General features: G+C 48.2%; 1 pseudogene; it reads right to left on the bottom strand.

Annotated features, from left to right (window-relative positions):
• Positions 1 to 15,096, bottom strand: part of LOC130385989 (ryanodine receptor 1-like) — a 67,848-nt pseudogene that overhangs the window by 30,100 nt on the left and 22,652 nt on the right.

Genomic DNA, 15,096 nt, shown 5'->3' with positions numbered 1-15,096 from the left:
GGACGTACCTTGCGTCCAGTGAACGTGCCAGGATGTGGAGACAGTTCACAATGGCCGGCGCGTCAGTTCCTACAGAACGGGTTTGGTTATTTGGTTGGTATCGTTTCAGTGGGAAGATCGATGAGAATATAAGAAAGCAGAAAACGATGGAGAAATTTGGAAAAAGGTGCAGTGGCCTTACCGAAGAGAGACACTCTATGTCTCACCAGAGCAGCCATTTTACAGAATATACTGAAGAGAAGAAGAAGAAGAAGAAGAAGAAGAAGAAGAAGAAGAAGAAGAAGAAGAAGAAGAAGACATGAAAAAGAAGGAAAGCAATGGAAGGAAAAGAGATTGGAAAGAAGTTCCGAGGAGAGAAGAGGAGGGATAAATAAGTTAGAGGACATTGTGAATAAAAAGAAAATGGAACGTATGGAAAATAGTCAACTGATGAACGGGTCAGAACTGGAAATAATGAACACATCTCAACCAATTATTGTGTGCATTGTTTTTATTTGTGTGTGATGTATTAAGGCGTGTAAGACAGCCATCAGATCAGCTGCAGAACATTTAGTTCCACCACCCAGCGAGCGTTTGGAACAAGATGGCCGCTGGGTTAATAAGGCCCATTACCTGGCTATCATCTCCTTCTCCTTATTGGAGGAGTGTCCACCGCTGCCCAGGACTTTGGCGGGTGTAGACAGGAAGTAGAGACAGTGGTTCTTGAAGTACTGGTTGATCAGAGGCAACAGGATCTGAGAGCGAGAAAGAAAGTAGAGACACACACACAGACACACAACACAACACACTTAGAAACAGCCTGTCTTTGTCCACATAATCAATGGTTACACTTCAGAAGTAATGGGCTGACCTTGGCAAAGAACTTGATTTCCTGTTCATGTGGGGACTTCTCCACACGCCCACTGCTTACCACAGCCTCTGTTAACACAGGAGGGGATGGAACAGTCAAGCACTACAGCGTTAGTGTTTTAATGGTTAGTGTCAGCGGGGCTGACACTAACAACTACCTTACTTTAGAGCAGGGGTGCCCAACCTTTTTTGACCCAAGATCTACTTTTCAAGTAGCCAACCTCCCGAGATCTACCAGCAAACCTACCTTCAAGCCAGGGGGGGGGGGGGGGTTGTATCGTGAACCTACGGACTTCAGTGGGGGTTTCATTCCGTCTGCGCACGGCACCTTCTCAACGATAATCAATAATCTTCCTCCCACTCAGGGTGAAAATGGTAGGTCTTAGCTTGTTTCCCCTCAGCCATGCCAACGTTTAGGAGTGTGTAACTACTGTTGACGGCTTTCAACTGCTGTTAACAGCACATGCGCTACCGCGCGTATATGTCCCGCGCAAATTTAATTTCATTAAAAAAAATAAAAAAAATTTTTTTTTTTTTTTTTTTTTCTTCACCCCTCGCGATCGACTTGGGATCTGTCGGCGATCTACTGGTAGACCGCGATCGACTGGTTGGGCACCCCTGCTTTAGAGGAATTGAGTCAGTCAAGCAGAGAAAAGCAACCTCGTTTTTGAATTTCTGAAGCAATGATCAGTTAATATATGGTTTTTAAATGTTTTACTAATCAAACAAAAATCAATTCTCATTTATACCTTTTCTGTTGATTGATACAATTTCGATTTTTGTTTACTAAACTGATCAAATTAATCTCTTATTCCACTTGATTTTTTTCTCCATGGTTCCCACACATACCAGATAAATGAACCCTTAACACACTCTTCTTTACAAAAGTACTCTACCCAGATGAGCGATGAACTCCTGTGCGATCTCCATCCACTTGAGCAGCTTCTGCAGGAAGCCATACGCAAACCTCTTCTCTATGGACGAGATGTCCGACTCCATGTCCTTCAGACCCCTGGAGGGATGAGAGCAGCCGGTCAGTCAAACCCGCCGAGTTACGGATACACAGGACATATCTTAGGTATATAAGCGTATTGATTTTTGGTCATCTGAAACAACACAAAATCTAAAAGATTGAAATTGCGACAAAAACTTCACGAGACATCTAAACCAGGCTGCAAGGTAGTTGTAATAGTGGAATAGGACTTATACATCAGAATGCATCATGGGATTATTTGTTGGCGCATTTCTCAAGAGAGTTGTAGTAATTTCCTAAATGTAAATATACCACATCCTAGGCTAATTAAAATAACCGTTTTTTGCCATGTCTCGCATGATAAGCACACACAACAATATAATGATAAATAATTTCACGATTAATTACTAAACAATAACCAAAACACTTTTTAATTAACATTCTTATGCTCCTATATACTTCCAAAATGGCGGTCACGGAGATGTGATGTCACAATGTACACGCCCTAAAATACTATGCCTACTATAAACGGACACAGAACACATAGCTGAGTATACCTGTCCATTTCTAATTGTATTAGAAAGGTAACAGTATGTGTAGAGGGTGTGTGACCTGGTGACGGCGTAGCCGTTGAGCTGAAGGAACTTGAGCAGCTCGTGGGCCTTCTCTCTGTCTCTGGCCTTCTCCTTGGCCGTCAGTGTGTCATAGGGCACCAGCAGAGGATGAGTCCCGCCTCCTAATCACAGGAAACACACGCAGTGTTCAGTTAAGGTCTCCGTTGAAGTAGGAATCACCATCTTATTCATTCAGTTTGGCTCAAGTGTGTATCCCTCAACGTGTATTATTGTGTCAGATGTTAAACTAGAAGATGCCCTGGCTGACCAAAGCATGGCCTTGTGATGTGTGGGCATTTCCTCAGCAGTTACTGAAGAAAACTAAACGTTGCACATAATGCGTTGTTGTTTCAGTGTTGCTCTGCCATTGCTATGGTATTCTGCGTGGTATTCTCAGGCGTTGCTATCGTGTTGCTAGGGTGTCCTGGGTGGTGAAGTCCATCACCTTTGGACGTTAGCTCCATCTTTTTCTTGCGTCCCCACGTGTTGTGGTAGTTCTCTGCCAGCTGTTCTGCCATCGACTGGAGACAGAGACACACCATGAACTCAGATGAAAGACGATGCATATGTATATGAAATGCCTTAAGGCATATGCAAGGGCCAACATACCTGCAGATCCCTGGACAGAGCCATGTGTGAGATCTCAATTGGCTGAGGGCTGTAGCCGTGGCTTGGGTCGTACGTCGCCTGGAACACACGATACAAACGTGAAAGTCATCCCGACATAACACTGTTCAGTGGTTCCCATGATGACAACCATTCGTTGCTAACCACTCTACCTGGGCGGTCTGGGAGATCTTTCTAGAGGCCGTCTTCTTCTTCTCCGTCTCCTCCTCCTCCCGGGCCTTGTCGATGGTCCACTCCCACGCCAGCATGGCTTTGATGGACTCTTTGATTGGCCAGCGGTATATCTCTTTGTCCTATCAGGAGGAGAGAGGCTGCTAAGACCACGAGCAGAGAGAGAGAGAGGGAGGGCAACTGAGGGGGACTCTTGTTGAAGAAGATCCTGACTGTGGTCCTACCTTCTCTGAGAAGGTCTTGTAGGGTCTCAGCATGGGATGTGTCTTTGCATTCTCATCCAGTACCTCCCCGTACGACCAGTTGTTCTGGATCTGAAACGGGACATTCATATGAGTTAGACAGAGGATCCTGTTTACATAAGGGTTAGCTTTGATTTGATTGTAATTCAAATTTTTGGCCACCATTCAACGGTAAAAAGCTTTGATATACAATACAGCAATACAATGTACAAACTGGAGCATGTTGGGATATGAGGGTCCATTTTGAAAGACACAAAGACCAAGACCCAACCGTTACATTATGTTTCAGTGTACAGCCAAACATAAAACCAAAAAAAAACATACCTTCTCAGAAGCCCATTTATCATGGGTGTGTTCAGCGTATTTGTTAATGAAAAAATCCAATCTCTCGGGAATGATAGTGCTGCATGAACAAAAGAAAGAGTTAGAAAACACACCCTCATGTGACCTCTTCAAAGAAAGAGGTCACATGAAAGAATAAGCCTCCCCCCTCCACATTTATCTTCTACTGGAAACCCTTCCAACGAAATGTTGAATGTATTTTCTTTATTTATTTACTATTTACTATTTATCATGTTATCTTTTTAAATGAGACCAGTACGTGAGTGCACTGAATTTCGTTGTACTTCTGTGCAATGACAAATTAATATATCCTATCCTATCCTAAGAGGCCCTCACTTGGTGGTCTCCACTGGCTTGGGATCGAAGTTCCCCTCTGCGTCCACGGAGGCCTTCTTCTCCGTCTTGGAGGAGTAGGTGGCGTCCACGTAGTCCGGGGGGATGGCCCCGGCGATGGCGCAGATACACGGCATGGAGATCTTAAAGATCTCAGCATCAAACTTCTACATAAAAAATACAAATAAACACAAGTTACACAAATCTACAAAAAAGATAATTATACAACGAATGACCAGAAACAATTTGAGAAGACATGTTACTTTGTGTGCAAGGGACTCAAAGATCCCCCAGAACAGCTTGCGGGTCAGATGCAGTTCCTCCTCTGAGGCGACGCCAAAGTTGCCCCAGCCGTTTGGTAGGCAGTAGTACTTCCAGCAACGCTCATAGTGATTGGTCAAGAGCTGCAGGAAGCACGACATTTTTTTATCACACATGGCATTAAGACACAGCAAGATCATACGATTGAAGTTTATTCTAGGAAACACTTCAGTGGTGTATGTGTCGTACCTTCAGTGGCATTTTGGCGTACTCGTTGAGTATTGGAACGTCGAATACCAGCCGTCTGAGCAGATGCTGGAGCATAGAGGGACGAAGATGTCTGGGGAACAAATAATAATAATACATTTGTCCTATATCATTAAAACTACCCATCACTGCCCTGAGGTCCCAACAAGTTCTAACCCATGTCAGAGCTGAACATAGTCGAACGTGTAACCTCCACTGTATTCATTGACGCCCCGCTACTGCTCTGAGCAGGGCTCCGCCGGCCGGCCCTTACTTGCAGAGGGCCATGAGGCACTCCTCGATGATGTCCCTCTGGGCCTTGGTGAAGGCCCGGCCGCGGGACAGCCGGTAGATGGTGTGCAGCATGGAGTCGATCATGATGGCCCGGTGGTCGCTGCCGGCGAACAGAGGCGCACACTTGGTGATGAGGGGCAGCACGGCCGAGCACAGGTAGCGGTTCAGAGCCAGGGACATCTCGGTGGTGCAGAACGCCGCCTGGAGGAGGTGGAGATCCACACTGAAGGTCTCAACTGGGGATCATGGGGATGTTGGTGGAGCCTAAGCTCTCAACCGGGGATCATGGGGATGTTATCGAAACTAAAGGTCTCCACAGGACATCATCATGCTATCTGTGTACATCTATGAAGGCTAAAGACCCATCCCATGCAATTAGCTAACATCCAGTACAATGTTGGGAGTTTGATGAAGGCTGTTTGGCTGAAAAAAAGTGGATCAACTCAATAAGCAGGATTATATTGATTGATCAAAAGGATTGATTATGAAAATTCCCATCGAAGCTATAAGCTATAGGTACAGTAGCATTGACGCTTGATGCCCTCCAACGGTAGTGCGACGGTTGGATTCATATAAATCACCACTCACCGTGTCCAGGGAAGCAGCAGCCCTCATGTCGGGCAGGAAGCCCACCTCCAGCACGTGGAGCAGGAAGTCCTGGTTTTCGATGCCGTACACTCTGTCCAGGAACAGCACCATGGGGGCCTTGTGGTCCGGCACGAAGCTGGCCGACATCTTGGGCTCCATGATGGTGTTGTCTAAGAGATGCAGGGGCTGCGTTAAGGTACTTTGTAGGGTACTTTGTTATCGTCTTTACACGCAGGGGAGCCTGGTCAAGATGCATTCAAGAGTGACTGATGAGTCATTTGTCATGAATAAAACCTTCTGTAGCTTCAAACAATTTATTGTGTTTAGTGAAGATCGAATCCTGAATTTATATATTCCTGTCTTTTACGTGCTCTAGATTATGTACATGATCAATATGTCTGCATGGTTCTTCCTTACCTTTTCCAAAGGAGGGGATCTGCAGTGACAGGCTGATGACCCCCACCAGGTCCTCGATGGGGACCAGAGACCTCAGGATGGCCCTGATCCTCAGCGCCTCTCCCTTCCCCGCCTGGATCAACTGCAGGAACACAGACACACCGCGCCGGAGGGCTCTGCGTTACCCAGGGGCAGGGCTAGCGTAGCGGGGAGGGGGTTTGGGCTCGGAGTCAAAAGGTTCTGGGTTCGATCGCCAATGACTTAAGTCTAACTGTAAGCGTCCCTGGGCAAGACGAACAAACCCTTACCTGTCCCTTGTGTGTCAATTCACATCAAATCAATTCACTGTAGGGCACCTTTGAATAAAAGAGACTGATGAATGACTAAACACAACTACACTCCCGATCCCCAGCCCTTATGTTTAACCAGTAAGTATTCCCCACACAAAGCCCCATTATCAAGTAGAATCCCACAGCCAATCAACATGAGACATATTGAGAAGGTGGAGGTGTGAATGTTACATTTTTCAGCAGAAGTAGAAGAGGGCCTTACTGTTGGTTATGGGGTCATTTAACGTATATGGTCTTGTATTCAAGGTACAAGTTTGTATAAGGGGCCGGTACAGGTTAAAGAGCGGGTCTTACGTGCATCTCTGGAGCACAGCGCCCCAGCAGGTCAATGAGGGCAGAGTAGAAGGACATGATGGCGTTCCCCAGGTGGACCTTGTTCTCCTCGTGCTGCTCCTCTCCTCCAAACCTGGCCAGCAGATATCACAGTCAGGCACACGAGAGACGGCTCCCATAATACTTCCCTTTGTTAGCTCATTTCCCATTTCGTATTGTACCTAACATTACACATTTCTTTGTGATTGACCTTATGACCAAATTGGTGTAACACACCATACAATAAGAATACGGTTGTTTTTTTAATGGGTTGGATTCAATGTGAATGATTCCAAGTGAATGCCATCTGGATGAGCCAGAATTCAAGATTGAAGGTTTTGGTCTTTAGGCTACAGGTCTTACATGGGGAAGCGTCGGTCCTTCTTGACGGTAGGTCCGTCCCTGGCAGGGTCTTCAGATATCTTGATGGCCTCCTCTATAGCGGCCAGCAGACCGTTGCCACCCTCCCCTCTCAGGGCTGGCCCGAAGCACTCAGGACGACGGATCAGCAGCCGTACAACCACGTTGGCATTCTCCTCCACGCTCTCCCCTATGAGCCACAAACAAGCAAACCGGGGTTAGCATTCTCCAGACCACAGACCAGCGTTACATTCGGACAGAGAAGTCTGGAAATGGATTATATGAGTGATTTTGCCATGGGAAAGACTTATGGGTTTTTTACATATTCATATGTGTGACAATGTTTATCCCAGGCTTCCTAAAATAAACCTAGTCTTAAAAATAGCCTTTTTTTCAATGGTATCTTGGTGTGTACTGTCTGATACTGTATCAGACTAATGATGGTTCTATGTCAATGAGGCCAACATGCTTGTTTGCCGGAAGATGTGCAGGAAACCTTCTAAGGGTATCCCGTGATGAGGTCCATATACTATAGAGCATGGTAAGGTTGAAGAGTACCGTTGACAAACACGGCGAAGCGGAGGAAGTCCAGGTACTTCTCTCCACCACAGGGGTTCCAGCCGATGTCAGGATAGCCCTTGGACAGCAGCATCGGGCAGCTCTGGAGTCCACATCCTGCTAAATACTTGACCACCTAGAGAGGTATCAAGCACAAACAGGCTTGGTCTACATCCTTCTAACTACTTGATGACCAAGAGGGATAACAAGCACAATCAAACTTGGACAGCTCTGAAGTTCACAGGGATATACATTAAATGCATGGGCATATGTGAGTTCAACATCCTGCTTAATGCTTGACCACCTAGATATGTTCAAACAAATCAGACTTGGGCAGCTCAGAAGTCAAGATCCTGAGAGATGCTTGACCACATAGAGAGTAGTAGGTTAGATGTGATGGTTAAGAGGCTTGTTGGAGATGTAAGACTAGTTAGGGACAGCGTTTACCATTTCAAGGTCCTGTTCTTGCAGGGCCAACGCCAACTCATTGTTGTCAATACAGGAGGCGGCCGCCACATCCAGGGGGGTAGAGCCGCGCATTCCTGGAGAAGAATAAATGGAGAAGACATCAACATGGAGGACTTAGCCTCAATATTTAGCTCATTGTTTCTATTTCCAACAGAAGGGGCGTTGAGACTTGTAAACACGGACCGAGGCCGATGCCGCTGTTCTGCAGAAGGTAGTTGAGGTGGTCGAACATGGAGCGCTGGTTCTGCCGACTGATGCGACAGAAGTAGCAGAGGAACCGACAGCAGCTCGTCACCATCCGGGGAAACCTGATCTCCTGGGGAAATCATAGGACAAAAACGTCCAAAAAATACTGAGGGGGTCCATGATACTGCATGATGCCACTTTGCCACATCATGAATGAAACCTAAATCAAACATTTCCCTGTAAGTTGCTTTGAATGAAAATATCTGCTGATGAAGGAAATAGTGTTGAAAATTGTGTATACAGTGTGATTTCATGACATCATCATTATGGGTCCAGGTGTACCTTTGAGTCGCCGCCCCCCAGCACGTTGACCATGACCTCCATGACGGTCTCGTGCATGCCCAGGGCTCGCATCAAGTTAGGGTGCTGGTAGAACACCTTATTGCTCATAATGTTCCTAACACAGGACAAAAGGTAAACAACACTGTTCAATCTTGTGCAGTTTTCCCTACACTTCCAGTCAAATATATATCAAGGGCCCCTTTTGAACCCAGATGTAGACTGGATAGGTGAACTGACCAGCCGACCAACCAACCACCCGTGGACCGTACCAACTGGTAGGCTGATCAAATACGATGCGACTGCGTGGGACACTCCCATGTGTGATGTCACCTCAGATACGGTAACGGCTTGTAATGGCTGATCAACACCCCTGTACCTGCTGGTGTACAGTCGCCGGTAAACACAAGGCAGCGGCGCTCACCCGATGCTCTGGATCATGAGCCTCTCCTCCTCGGGCCCCATCTGCACGATGAGCAGCGAGCGGATCTGGCCCAGGCACTCCAGCAGGTCCATGATGTCCTGGATGGACACCATGTTGATGGTGTAGGCCTTGGGCAGGGCCCGGATCAGCTCCCCCAGGCCGTCGTACTGCCGGTGGAGCAGGCTGAACATCATGCGTACTAGCTCAGGGTTCTGGATGAAGGACTCCTGGGCCCAGTGGATCATGGTGTGGGACACCAGCTCCTGCAGGGTGCCTGGTGGAACAGGAGACGGGAGTCATAGCATGCCCGAGTCATAGCACGGGCCCCGAGGACAACGGATGTGTTCTGGCTGCATACGATTGATGACCAGGCGCCGATGTCAACGACCGTTCTATTTCAAATTAATTCGACTAATGCCCGTTTTTCTGAACAAGCTCGCTTAATCAATGATTTGGCTTTGAACGAGGAGTTACTTTTCAAGGCAGCAATAAACAGAAGAAAAAAAAATTCTTCTTTCTTCGCGACCCTGTACCACATGAGTCGCGATCCGGTACTGGGTCGCGACCCATAGGTTGGGGACCGAACTTGAACAGCCAAAATATGGACGAAGTATATTGCGGTCCCAGAAAAGATTTCATGACTTTTATTGTATGGATAAATTACCATTCCCAGGAAGATCGATTTCCCATTTCAACAGACTATAGTGGCTGTTTCTGTCACTGACCCGTACAGAATCGATGTGGCCGTGAAAAAACGAGACTGTGACAAAGACGGTGGGCGATGCTCACCAGGTTTCTTCTCCTCCTCCACTTCAGGCTCCGCCTCCACCTTCTTCTCACGGAACTTCCGCACCCTCTCCAGGAGGCGGAGCAGCCGGCCGCGGACGGAGGAGTCCAGCTCCTCCTCCTCCTGCTCCTCATCGATGTGGACGCCTAGTGTGGCGGGGAGCGGTCAGAGCGTGTGTTTACCTTTACATAGCAACCTGTTGTTTTATGATTTTATTACTATGGCAACATATCCCTTACACTAACCCTAACTTTTTTTAAACGCTTTGACTGCATGTTTTGATTGTTGTCAGCCTCGATTGTTGACGCGTTGGATAAGAAGGTCCACTAAATTTCAATCAAGGAAAACTGAATGGTTCAAGGTCAATAAAACACTGACCACAGTGTGCCAGAAGGTCCATGTGAAACACCAGCAGAGAGTCTCTGACTTCCTCTGGCACAGGGGAATCCTGGTCCTCAGTGAAGTTCTTGAAGTTCATCAGCATGTTGACCTACGAAGTGTATAGATGACATTAGATTTACTTCCTCATCTCCGATTGGAAATCAGGGCAAAACCACCGTTGCTGAGGTTGTGCCGATATACACCATATCCATCTACGCTGAATCTATACAAATTTTGCATGTATTCAGTTTAAGGTGTAATATATCGGTGGTTGAGGTTCACACACGAGTCGACACATGACAATTGCAATAACTTTTGGGTTTTAGAGGCAAACAGTCAGGGTACGAAGTCCAATCTCTATCATGTTGTCCTAGATACTTGTTTCATATTCACATACTTTTCATTGATATAAATATCAAAATCTTTATTCTTCAATTTATAAAAAACAAAACAATGATAAAAAGGATAAAAAAGGAAAATTGCTCTTATTTATTTTCATTTCGAGTTTTTATGTTTTTGTTTTGCCTCGAGTCAAAACTCGAGTCAAAACTTGCTTGATAAAACTCTGCTATCAATATTTTTCGAAGATGAATTGGAAGGAAACATGTTGCTGTACCTGCTCCTGTGGCGGGGACCTGAACTCCCGCGTCTTGCGGGCAGTCTCTGCGGCCGACATGGTGAAGGCCAACATGAGCTCGTTGTAGCGCTGCCTCTGATTGGACTGAATCTCGGAGACAAACGTGTCCGAGAACGCAATGATGGCCTCCACCCTGTGGCGCAGCTCGCAGTCACAGAAGTACTGCAGCAGAGTGCACATCTGGGGGACAGGGAAGGCAGCGGGGTCACTAGGTTTCACCCACCGGGAAACCCAGAAACCAACGCTATCTCATGAAGAAACAGAGATCCATACTTTGGTTTAGCGGCAATGAGATAATAAGAGGTTTATAATTGGTAGTAAAGCAGGTCAGACTGAACCTGGAGTGGTTTCAGTTGAATGTCAGTCGGACTGTACCTGCAGTTTAACCGACTCCGGTAGCTTCATCTGGAACAGTCCTTGTTCCTTCACTTCCTTGGCCTCGCCGGCCGCCTCTCCGTTCTTCCCCTCCTTCTCCGTCTCCTCCGCCCCCTTCTCTCCGTTCACTTGCTTCGCCCCCTTGGCGGCGGGCTCCGTCACCTCGTCCATCTCGTCCTCTCCTTCGTACTCGTCCTCCTCCCCCACTCCCTCGTCGTCCTCCTCGTACTCCTCGTCCTCCGTGGCGTACTCCTCCTCCTCCTCGTCCTCCCCCTCTCTCTTCTTGGCCGGGGCTTTGAGGGCCAGCCTGGGGGGGTTCTCCGGAGCTTTGGTCTCGGCGGGCGGCGGCGGCTCCTCGCTGCTGAACACGCTGGGCTCGATCATCTTGAGGATGTGCTTGACGTCGTTGTCGTCGAACACGCCCATGATCAGCAGGGTGCTGACCAGCTTGAGGATGGGCACGAAGTGGAACTCCACGCTGCCCCCGACGGGGTCCCGCATGGCCTGGCCCCCGTCCTGCACCGCCTCCGTCACCATGTTCAGCGCCTTGGTCTTCAGCACCTGGGGAGCGAGACCACACGGGGAAGGAGGGGGGACGTCAGGTCACGGTGGTCCGGAGGGCAGACCGTTTGATCAAGTGGATTATTGATTATTAGGAGTAGGTGACTGTAAAGCCAGCCTCAACTGGACAATGGTAGGCGTGATTGAGGATGTTAATTCCCCCAAAAAAAGACAAAAATACTACTATACTACAAAGTGATAAAAAATAAACGGTGATGAAACTGGACAAGAAAACAGGCTAAACCACTTCCCTCTTGTCCTAACGCTCGCCCTCCACCTCACCTCGAGCGGGATGAAGGGGCTCAGGGTGTAGATGTCCTGGTTGGTCCCCACGAAGCCCGTGGGCGAGAAGTGCAGCTTGGGCCTCAGGCAGGTGCTGAGGCCCACCCCGGGCAGGGCGTGGGACTTGTCATGGTCAGAGTACAGCGTGATGGTGCGCGTCTCATCCGTCATGGGCACGATGAACTCCTTGTTGGTGCCCAGGCGGTTCCTCTTGGCCGACTCCAGGTGCATGCTGATGAGCAGGTCGTAGAAGCCGCTGCGCATCGGCCCCGGCAGGTAGGTGTTCTCGATGGCGTAGAAGAGCTGCGACTCGTCCACGTGGCTGCAGAGCGCGTGGGCCACGCGGTTGTTGCCGAGCGCGCACACCGAGTCGTACAGCTTCAGGGTGTGGTAGTGGAACTTGAGGAGGTCCATGCGCTCCGACAGCTCCAGGATGTCGATGCAGCTGGGGAGGGGGTGGGGGGCGAGGAGGAGGTGGTCGTTAGTTGGGGTGGTAGTGGGATTGGGCGCAGTCACAGAGTGGTGCGTGGGATACGGAGGGATTTGTAAGGCGACCTTGATCCCCGTTGTGGATTTAGGGCTATAGATTGGGGTAAATGTTGGTGTAATGTTCAAAAAGGTTTTAAAGATTAGATTTATAGTCCTGTAGTCGAAAAACATAGGCGGGACTAGGCTCACAAAATAAACAGAGAATGTAAAGTACAAGCCAGGTTTTGGTTTAGATTAGGTACTTTTCACTAGAAATGATTCATGAGAAATGGTTGAGTTTAAATTTGAGAAAAAGAGTGAGTGTAGTTAGGTGTGAAGAATTAACAAACAGTCTGTTACGGCCATGGCCGTGTTTAGCAGATGCATTGCTCTGTCTCCCCCTCTTGGTGACTTTTTGAATGTGCAATGGGCGAGGCTTTCCCTTCTATTCCCTGGCTCTACACCTGTTGGACGGGCACACCTGCCACCCTTCTCCGGTCACCATCCTGCCCTACGTAAACCCTGGTTCTTCACCCACTCATCGCCAGTTCTAAATGTAAATGTTGTTTCGACCACAGTGGTATCAAGCCTGGTCATAAGTGCATTTTGTATTTCTAAATACATTTTGTGTTCTATGTTTCCCGCTGTTCTTAGATCTCTGTGTTCTCCTTGTCCCAGGATCACCTACCCCGTACCTGGCTGCCAACCCACCCGTTGTGCTCATCTGCCGGCCTACCTACCAGTCATCCATCCTTGCCTGTCCACCTCCTGTTAATACCACTGCTCACATACTCCCTATAATAAAGGTTTGAATCAACCCCTGTTGTCTGCCTCTCTGCTTGGGTTCCCCCTGTCTGATCCTAACACAGTCAGGTTTAAGGGTGAATTCAGTTAAATCTAGACTCCTGCTTAAGTTTTGTCCAAACTCTTTCAGGCCCAAGAAAGAGGACCAGAGGGAGGAGCAGAAGGAGCAGCAGAAGGAGGAGCAGAAGAAGGACTAGAAGGCGGAGCAGGAGGAGGAGGAGGAGGGGGAGCAGGAGGAGGAGGAGCAGGAGCAGGAGGAGGAGGAGGAGCAGAAGGAGGAGGAGCAGGAGGAGGAGCAGGAAGAGGAGGAGCAGGAGGAGGAGGAGCAGGAGGAGGAGGAGCAGGAGGAGGAGCAGGAAGAGGAGGAGCAGGATGAGGAGGAGCAGAAGGAGGAGGAGCAGGAGGAGGAGGAGCAGAAGGAGGAGCAGGAGGAGGAGCAGGTGGAGTTCCAGAAGGAGGAGCAGGAGGAGGAAGTCCTACCGGTTCTCCTCGGGGATGTGAAGGGCCATCATGGTGAGGGGCTCGGAGCAGTCCACCTTCCAGCCCAGCCTCTCGCTGACGCGGCCCGTCTCCGGGGCCAGGAAGTGGTTGGGCATGCGGCTCCAGATGACGGGGGTCAGCATCTGGACGTCCAGGCGGGGCGGGCACTGGGGGACCGGGTTCTTGCGCTCGCTGCGGAACATGGCCGCCGAGATCGGCATGATGTTCTGAAGAGAGCCAAGGAGGAAATAACATTAAATTAATACAATGAATGTGACATGAAATACTTTATTTGGTCGTTTGGACGGGGATAAGCAGACACTGATTGGCAGTTTTAGGTTAGCAGGTGCTTTTATCCAAGGTGATTTAGAGAGATAGGGAGATTTTTTTAGACTGAATTTTTTAACTGATTTCTGAAGAGATTTGGAAGTAGTTCTGTTTTTTAATGGAGCTGACCTTGAGTTTGCCGAGCTCCACTTGAATCACGTTCTGATTGGATGGCAGGACAAAGACCGCTGGGAAGAGTTTGGTGTTTGGCTCCACCTGGGGAACAATGTGTTATCAACCGTTAAAGTGAGAAAATGACATAAGAAATGATATAATCAATCTATCATCAAGCATGCTTCTCCCCTGCCCTGACCTGGTAGAAGGTGTTGATCTCCTTCCCGTTTGCGGTGAAGTTCATGAGGCCGGTGTCGAGGTCGATCAGGCAGCCGATGATGAAGTCCTCCTGGCTGACCCGGGTCTGCTGGGAGCCGCTGAACTCTCCTCCCCACACCATGTAGCAGTTACTGCGCTTTATACTGCAGGACACACAGGAAGTAGACTGTACTGATACTGTAAGACACACAGGAAGTAGACTGTACTGATACTGAAAGACACACAGGAAGTAGACTGTACTGATACTGAAAGACAAACAGGAAGTAGACTGTACTGATACTGAAGACACACAGGAAGTAGCCTGTACTGATACTGAAAGACACACAGGAAGTAGCCTGTACTGATACTGAAAGACACACAGGAAGTAGACTGTACTGATACTGAAAGACACACAGGAAGTAGACTGTACTGATACTGAAAGACACACAGGAAGTAGACTGTACTGATACTGAAAGACCAACAGGAAGTAGACTGTACTGATACTGAAAGACACACAGGAAGTAGACTGTACTGATACTGAAAGACACACAGGAAGTAGAATGTACTGATACTGAAAGAAACACAGGAAGTAGACTGTACTGATACTGCAGGACACACAGGAAGTAGACTGTACTGATACTGTAAGACACACAGGAAGTAGACTGTACTGATACTGAAAGACACACAGGAAGTAGACTGTACTGATACTGAAAGACAAACAGAAAGTAGACTGTACTGATACTGAAAGA

This window comes from Gadus chalcogrammus, chromosome 7 (genome assembly GCF_026213295.1).
Source record: "Gadus chalcogrammus isolate NIFS_2021 chromosome 7, NIFS_Gcha_1.0, whole genome shotgun sequence".
NCBI lineage: Eukaryota > Metazoa > Chordata > Actinopteri > Gadiformes > Gadidae > Gadus > Gadus chalcogrammus.
This window is presented reverse-complemented; position numbering and strand designations above follow the sequence as displayed.